The sequence below is a fragment of the Salvelinus fontinalis genome, chromosome 14 (genome assembly GCF_029448725.1).
Source record: "Salvelinus fontinalis isolate EN_2023a chromosome 14, ASM2944872v1, whole genome shotgun sequence".
Lineage (NCBI taxonomy): Eukaryota > Metazoa > Chordata > Actinopteri > Salmoniformes > Salmonidae > Salvelinus > Salvelinus fontinalis.
Window position 1 is genome coordinate 34,172,300 of NC_074678.1, and position 9,290 is coordinate 34,181,589.

Sequence of the window (9,290 nt, forward strand, 5' to 3'; positions counted from 1 at the left end):
ACACCCTATAATAGATGTGTCCAGCACCACTTATCAATCCCTCAATCTTATTTTATGCAGGTGGAAACAGTAACAAAAGTTACTAAACAAGTGCATTTATTTCATGAAATTTACTTTGAAAGGGTTGAGCTCATACTGTTGATCCCTCTTGTAAAATCACTCTGTCTGGTTGGAGGTGCGTTTGAATGGGTTCCTCGGGCCTTTGGCCATGCCTGAGAAGACCCTGATGATGAGTCTTTTTTGGGCTCCTCCTCCAGCTGAAAGATGGAAGAAATGTTTCGAACTGATAGCTCAGCACCATGAGGCTCAATATGAGGGGCTAAAGAGAGAAGAGGGTGGGGGGCAGAGAGTGAAGGAATTAGAGCGATATATTTATCATTGTTCCGTAGCAACTGCTATTTACATGTTCCTAACACACACCTAGACAAAACTACAAATCTAGTTACAGTTGAGCTCTCAAATATTGTTACCGTGGCAATGTCCATCAGCAGAGGAAATATGGTCCTGGACTGACTGGCAGTTCTTGTGTCCTCTCTTGGAAAGCTAGCAGTTGAATCAGAGAAGGCAACAAACAGTGCTTCACCGACTCCTCTGTAAAGGTGTATAGGTCATCAGAGGAGGCAGTAAGATGTGAGAGAGGAGAGCTGCCCTGCCATCTCATCAGCTCCTTGGACCAGTATTTAATCTCAAGAGCCAGCAGCCTTCTGTCCTCCGGGCTAAGGCTCCACTCTTCAGGTTCACCCCCGTCTGGGTCACGATCTTCAGGCACAGCATGGATAGCTGCTCGAACGTAAGCTTTAGCCAACAACAGTGTAGGGTTTTGTCAATATCTTAATTTTGTTTTGCCTCTCAGAGGACACTCTATTCCCTATATAATGCACTACTTTTCACCAGAACCCTATCTAAAGGGACTTACGTTATTCTTCATGCCATGCTTGATCACTCTCTATTGGCTGGATAAAAAAATAATATATATATTTTAGTTGGTGTTAATGAAGTTACCGTGTCACTAGATAGCCATTAGCTACAACAAGTGTCTATTACGTTAATAGTGATTACCAAGTACATGAGCCATTTGTTCTAAGCTTATGGTTAGAGTGAAGGGTACGGTTGAGGTTGTGTGTAGTGATTGCTGTTATTGTATTTGAGGTTAGTGAAAGACATGGGACGTACTCATCAGTTAGACTTCAACTTCTCAGGTAGTTGAGGAGGATTGGAGCACAGCCTTTCGCTATGTTGAGAGAAGGCATTAGAGTCCTCTGAGCCTCTTTCTCCAGCGGCTCAGTGGTAGACATCTGGTCCATTTTAACCACACCTGGGTCCCTGAGAGGACTCTGGGGAACCACAAAGATAAATATGGAGTTGAATCTTAAGTTAGTTATATGGCTCCCTCTCCTCGTCTCATTTCCTTCAACTGTACTGATTTGATAGCACTGGACAGGTGAAGCATATTCAACATCACCATAACGCACTGAACACACCTCAGATCGGTCAAACTAATTGTACAAAAGGCCTAGTGTCTGCGGGTTTTCAATTTGTAAGTCGCTCTGGATAAGAGCGTCTGCTAAATGACTTAAATGTAAATGTTTTCGCTCCTCCCTTGTACTTGATTGATGAATTAAGGTCACTGATTAGTAAGGAAATCCCCTAACCTGGTTATCTACGTCTTTATTGAAAGGACAAACCAAAAACCAGGAGAGACTAGACCCTCCATGAAATTAGTTTGCACCCCTGGTCTAGATGATCCTATCTGCCAATCAGGGCTGAGTAGGTAAATATATTTGAATTTGTATAAACACGCCCCACATGATCAGACAGCATTTCAATGGCAAAAGGCGGCTCAGGGAAATAAATAATAAAAAATGTTGTTTTAATTAAATAAACAAACACAACACACAAAATGATTTATTAGACATACAGTGATAATTTAAAATGTTAAATAAAAAATTATAATAATAAAAAAATATATACAGTTGAAGTCGGAAGTTTACATAAACTTTAGCTAAATACATTTGAACTCAGTTTTTCACAATTCCTGACATTTAATCCTAGTAAAAATTCCCTGTCTTCGGTCAGTTAGGATCACCACTTTATTTTTAGAATGTGAAATGTCAGAATAATATTAGAGAGAATTATTCATTTCAGATTTTATTTATTTCATCACATTCTCAGTGGGTCAGAAGTTTACATACACTCAATCAGTATTTGGTAGCATTGCCTTTAAATTGTTTAACTTGGGTCAAACGTTTTGGGTAGCCTTCCACAAGCTTCCCACAATAAATTGGGTGAATTTTGGCCCATTCCTCCTGACAGAGCTGGTGTAACTGAGTCAGGTTTGTAGGCCTCCTTGCTCGCACACACTTTTTCAGTTCTGCCCACAAATATTCTATAGGATTGAGGTCAGGGCTTTGTGATGGCCACTCCGATACCTTGACTTTGTCTTTAAGCCATTTTGCCAATACTTTAGAAGTATGCTTGGGGTCATTGTCCATTTGGAAGACCCATTTGCGACCAAGCTTTAACTTCTTGACTGATGTCTTGAGATGTTGCTTCAATATATCCACATAATTTTCCTGCCTCATGATGCCATCTATTGTATGAAGTGCACCAGTCCCTCCTGCAGCAAAGAACCCCCATAACATTATGCTGCCACCCCTGTGCTTCACAGTTGGGATTGTATTCTTCGGCTTGCAAGCCTCCCCCTTTTTCCTCCAAACATAACAATGGTCATTATGGCCAAACAGTTCTATTTTTGTTTCATCAGACCAGAGGACATTTCTCCAAAAATTATGATCTTTGTCCCCATGTGCGGTTGCAAACCGTAGTCTGACTTTTTTATGGCGGTTTTGGAGCAGTGGCTTCTTCCTTGCTGAGTGGCCTTTCAGGTTATGTTGATATAGGACTTATTTTACTGTGGATAATATAGATACTTTTGTACCTGTTTCCTCCAGCATCTTCACAAGGTCCTTTGCTGCTGTTCTGGGATTTATTTGCACTTTTAGCACCAAAGTACATTCATCTCTAGGAGACAGAATGCATCTCCTTCCTGAGCGGTATGACGGCTGCGTGGTCCCATGGTGTTTATACTTGCATACTATTGTTTGTTCAGATGAACGTGGTACCTTCAGGCGTTTGGAAATTGCTCCCAAGGATGAACCAGACTTGTGGAGGTCTACAATTTCTTTTGAGGTCTTGGCTGATTTCTTTTGATTTTCCCATGATATCAAGCAAAGAGGCACTGAGTTTGAATGTAGGCCTTGAAATACATCCACAGGTACACCTCCAATTGACTCAAATGATGTCAATTAGCCTATCAGAAGCTTCTAAAGCCATGACATAATTTTCTGTAATTTTCCAAGCTGTTTAAAGGCACAGTCAACTTAGTGTATGTAAACTTCTGGCCCACTGGAATTGTGATACGATGAATTATAAGTGAAATAATCTGTCTGTAAACAATTGTTGGAAAAATTACTTGTGTCATGCACAAAGTAGATGTCCTAACCGACTTGCCAAAACTGTAGTTTATTAACAATAAATTTGTGGAGTGGTTGAAAAACTAGTTTTAATGACTCCAACCTAAGTGTATGCAAACCTCCGACTTCAACTGCATTCGGAAACTATTCAGACCCCTTTACTTTTCCCACATTTTGTTACGTTACATACTTATTCTAAAATGTATTAAATTGTTTTTTTCCTCATCAATCTACACACAATACCCCATAATGACAAAGTAAAAATTGTTTTTTAGAAATATGATATTTACATAAGTATTCAGACCCTTTACTCACTATTTTGTTAAAGCACCTTTGGCAGCGATTACAGCCTCGAGTCTTCTTGGGTATGACGCTACAAGCCTGTATTTGAAGAGTTTCTCCCATTCTTCTCTGCAGATCCTTTCAAATTCTGTCCGGGCTCTGGCTGGGCCACTCAAGGACATTCAGAGACTTGTCACGAAGCCACTCCTGCGTTGTCTTGGCTGTGTGTTTTGGGTCGTTGTCCTGCTGGAAGATGACCCTTCACCCCAGTCTGAGGTCCTGAGCACTCTGGAGCAGGTTTTCATCAAGAATCTGTCTTAACTTTGCTCCGTTCATCTTTCCCTCGATCCTGACTCGTCTCCCAGTTACTGCTGCTGAAAGAGATCCCCACAGCATGATGTCACCACCATGCTTCACCGTAGGGATGGTGCCAGGTTTACTGCAGACGTGACGCTTGGCATTTAGGCCAAAGAGTTCAATCTTGGTTTCATCAGACCAGAGAATCTTGGTTCTCATGGTCTGAGAGTCCTTTAAGTGCCTTTTGGCAAACTCCAAGCGGGCTGTCATGTGCCTTTTACTGAGGAGTGGCTTCCGTCTGGCCACTATACCATAAATCCTTGATTGGTGGAGTGCTGCAGAGATGGTTGTCCTTCGGGAAGGTTCTCCCATCTCCACAGAGGTACTCTGGAGCTCTGTCAGAGTGACCGTCGGGTTCTAGGTCACCTCCCTGACCAAGGCCCTTCTCCCACGATTGCTCAATTTGGCTGGGGGGACAGCTCTAGGAAGGTTCTTGGTGGTTCCAAACTTCTTCCATTTAAGAATGATGGAGGCCACTGTGTTCTTGGGGACCTTCAATGCTACAGACATTTTTTGGTACCCTTCCCCAGATCTGTGCCTCAACACAATCCTATCTCTGAGTTCTACTGACAATTCCTTTGACCTCATTGCTTGGTTTTTGCTCTGACATGCACTGTCAACTGTGGGACCTTATGTAGACAGGTGTGTGCCTTTCCAAATCATGTCCAATCAATGGAATTGACCACAAGTGGACTCCAATCAAGTTGTAAACATCTCAAGGATGATCAATGGAAACAATATGCACCTGACCTCAATTTCGAGTCTCATAGCAAAGGGTCTGAATACTTTTCTAAAAACCTGTTTTTGCTTTGTCATTATGGGATATTGTGTGTAGATTGATGCAAAAAAAAAAGAATTCTCATCCATTTTAGAATAAGGCTATAACAAAGTAAAATGTGGAAAAAGTCAAGGGGTCTGAATACTTTCCGAATGCACTGTATATATTTTATAAAGTGCAGAAAACCACCTTCTCCACTCTAGTGTGGTTATATTATAAGCCACAAGCTGGTTGTCAACATTCCAAACAACAGCCCTGTTCTGTCTGTGACATGTACTCTGTAGTTAGAGCGTGCATGATTAGTGTGCCCTTCTGAATTTCCTGTCAAATGTCCTTTTTATATGTATCAGCATCTCGCAACTTCAGCAATTCCTTCCTCGCTCCTCTGTTCTTTGCAAATCTCAAAGCCCCCATGTTCCCCTTGCTGCTTGTAAACCATCAAGTCACAATGTTTTTGAGGCCTGCAAAATCTCTTACTGACCCGTCTCCCCTGTTATATCTTTCCATATTCGATAAGTTCTCATACTTCACCTCAGACACAGATCTACTATGTAGCATTTGCAGGGAATGGGGAGTAGAATTCCACCACATGGGAAAGCTGAAATGTCAAACTGATAAAAGGAAAGAAGGAGTTGAGAGAGTGATGTATTGCTCCCCCTCCTGTCCTTTCTCTCACCCTCTTCTGTATGTTACCATGGCAGCAGGGGGTGCGTGACAGTCATGTGAAAACAAAGCTGATTGGATTAAAATACTTAGTGTGATCAGGGGTAAGGTAAAACTGCACACGCACTAAACACACCATAAACTGATTATATATACACACAGACACAGGCAGACACACACACGCACAACTTATTCCCCCACACACACACAATCACATTAATGGCATAGAGCATGGCATACAAATTTAGACCACAGCGACATAGATACAATAGACAATGCATGACACGCTAACTTGATTAAAGACGTTTACTGCAAAAGACTCGCAAACACACAAATAGATACACATAGTCCCTCATGTCTCCTGCACATTTTTTACTTTGAAAAGCAACAGCACCCTTAATTGATGACATCCAAGCCACATGCTGTAAACCTTGTTTAAGGGGGAATTCAATGACATATTGTTGCTCCAAGCTTATGAAACATGGAGTCATTCAGTTCAGGCCAAGAGCCTCACTAGACAGGATGTGAGGATAAAGGCCCACACACACAACTGTCCTATGTAAAGTACCATGAGTTTAAATGATGGATGTGACCGTGCAACGTACATGCAGTGTTATCAGTTTCTACTACAGTAAGACAAGCTCCTCTATTGTAATTCTACAACTTAGACATAATCATATTTACTATAACAGTATTGAATAATATCAATAACAATCAATGTCATTAAACCAGTGTGTTTCTCTCCTCCCAGCTTTCCTTATGCTTCCCTGTCTCTTCCTGTTCCTCTTCTCTCACACTCCCTCCCATTCAGCTCCCTCCCATCCAGCAGCTGCACGGTAGTGGACGATGGGGTTGTAAAAGCGAGGGCCGAAAGAGGAAGTCAGCGGGACCTTGTGAGTTATTATCCCCCCACCCCCCAACGTACACACAGGGGCCTGGGAACTGTCCTCTTCTCATAGAGGACCACAGTGCAGCGTGGAGCAGGGCTGTTCTCCGGGCCTACTTCCTCCATCACCATCTGTGTACCTTACCACCCCATCACAGGCCTGCTATACGTCCACAGCCGTCATAACGACACAAGAGCATATATGTACAACAAGATAGCATTTGCTTCATAATAAAACCACTTGCTCACCATTGCCTTACAACAGATTAGTTCCCACTGTGATCACTTGCGGGTACTGCCCGAGATGTCTGTTTTTGTGTGGCCCTAAACACGTCACAACGTGATAATTCATGGCAAAGTCATGGGTCTGGCAACAGAAATAGAAAATGTACGTAAATGTATGACTCAATGGGTCGGACATTATACCGGTACACCAAGACATAGACCATTTACAACACAGTCAGATTTCACCTGTGGAGGCCCATGGTTATGGTGTTGAGATGCACCATCTGGGTTTATTAATAGTGTCCTATCTGGATCCCTGGCCTCTGGTCTGAGAGAAAACTGTGAGGTGTGAATACCAGTCATGCCTTTCCTCTAACAGCTGGTGATGATACAATTAACCCCCGCCTGGAGAAACGCCAGTCTCCCTCACTTTACACTCGGGTCTCCTGAGTGGCGCAACAGTCTAAGGCACTGCATCTCAGTGCAAGAGGCATCACTACAGTCCCTGGTTTGAATCCAGGCTGTAGCACATCCGGCTGTGATTGGAAGTCCCATAGGGCGGAGCACAATTGGCCCAGCGTCGTCCGGGTTTGGCCGGGGTAGGTCGTCATTGTAAATAAGAATTTGTTCTTAACTGACTTGCCTAGTTAAATAAAAAAATTAAAAAACACAATTTCTCTGTGTGTCAGACACTAACTCACAAACATGAACAAACATACACATCAGTGCTTTCATCTCACTTGCACTTCACTGATAAACACTCATTTCTGATATAGAAGAACATCTGACTTGCAACAGCAACACTTTTTTATTCTCTCTCCTCCCCCTCTCTCTGTCTGCCCCCCCTCTCCTCTCTCTCTCTGTCTGCCCCCCCTCTCCTCTCTCTCTCTGTCTGCCCCCCCTCTCCTCTCTCTCTCTGTCTGCCCCCCCTCTCCTCTCTCTCTCTGTCTGCCCCCCCTCTCCTCTCTCTCTCTGTCTGCCCCCCCTCTCCTCTCTCTCTCTGTCTGCCCCCCCTCTCCTCTCTCTCTCTGTCTGCCCCCCCTCTCCTCTCTCTCTCTGTCTGCCCCCCCTCTCCTCTCTCTCTCTGTCTGCCCCCCCTCTCCTCTCTCTCTCTGTCTGCCCCCCCTCTCCTCTCTCTCTCTGTCTGCCCCCCCTTTCCTCCCTCTCTCTCTCTCTCTGCCCCCCCTCTCCTCCCTCTCTCTCTCTCTGCCCCCCCCCCTCCCCTCTCTCTCTCTCTGCCCCCCCCTCCCCCCTCTCTCTCTCTGCCCCCCCTCTACTCCCTCTCTCTGTCTCTGCCCCCCCCTTTCCTCCCTCTCTCTCTCTCTCTGCCCCCCCTCTCCTCCCTCTCTCTCTCTCTCTCTCTGCCCCCCCTCTCCTCCCTCTCTCTCTCTGCCCTCCCTCTCTCTCTCTGTCTGCCCCCCCTCTCCTCCCTCTCTCTCTCTCTGCCCCCCCCTTTCCTCCCTCTCTCTCTCTCTCTGCCCCCCCTCTCCTCCCCCTCTCTCTCTCTGCCCCCCCTCCCCTCTCTCTCTCTCTCCCACTCTCCCCTCCCTCCGTCCCTTTCTCTCTCTCTCTCACTCACTCACTTTCTCACCCAGTCAGTGTGTCAGTGTGGTTAAAAGGCCATGGACTATGGCAGATTAGTTTGACCTTAGTGTACCATGGGGCCAGAGAGACAGGATATGACTCCAGAGGGGAGAGAGCTGGCACCATGAACTCCAACTCCAGCCCATATACCAAGTCAAATGACAAACATACGCATGCATTTGTCATTGTGTATTACAAAGGTCCTGGTATTGACCTGAGAACCTCAGGGCTCCCCATATTCCTCTAACTAATCTGCTCCAGTCATATCAGCTCCAACTCTATCATACTACAAACAGACTTTGACCCAGCAAGGAACTGGTTCTATGTATCATGTCTTTGAGTCTCCAGGTCATAAATATGACAGGGAAATAAACCCTGCAGAACCCAGCTCCCACTGCTGGGGCCATCCTTTTCCCACAGTGCAGTATAAATAGCCCAGAGTAGTGTAGGGAGGGTGACAGCATGGCCACTCGGGGAAGGATCCCACATGCAACAGCACATTCCAGCCCACCTGGCCTTGACAGCGCCCAGGTCACCTTTCAGGATATACGTCCCCCTCCCGCCTCCCCAAATAACCTCACACCTTCAAACCGCTCCCCCGCCGACCCTCTGCTTTCTCCACATCCCCCTCAGTAGGACCACTTTGCTCTGAAGGCATCCAGGCTACCTCATGCCTGCCTGGTCACTGGGTCCTCGGCTCACGCCTAATGACCTTCCAACCCTGACCACTGTGGAACGCCATGACATGGCACGTTGGCGCGCCCAGGGCAGTAACTAGGGTTTGCGTTTTAGTGAGGTCTGGAAAGAGGGGAGGGGGTTTGAAAGTTGAAATGTTTTGAAAGTTGAAGCTCATTTATTGCATTTCTATTCAATTAAAAAACTTTAAAATGCTATTTGGAAAACCCTATCCATTATCACCTTAGCTGCTGTAGGTTCATTCACCTCAGTAAATCTTTGAAAAACACATAGACTATTAGCTATACAATTGTAATATGAAAAATGGGGGGAAATATATCGGACATATCTGTAGGCGACTATTTAT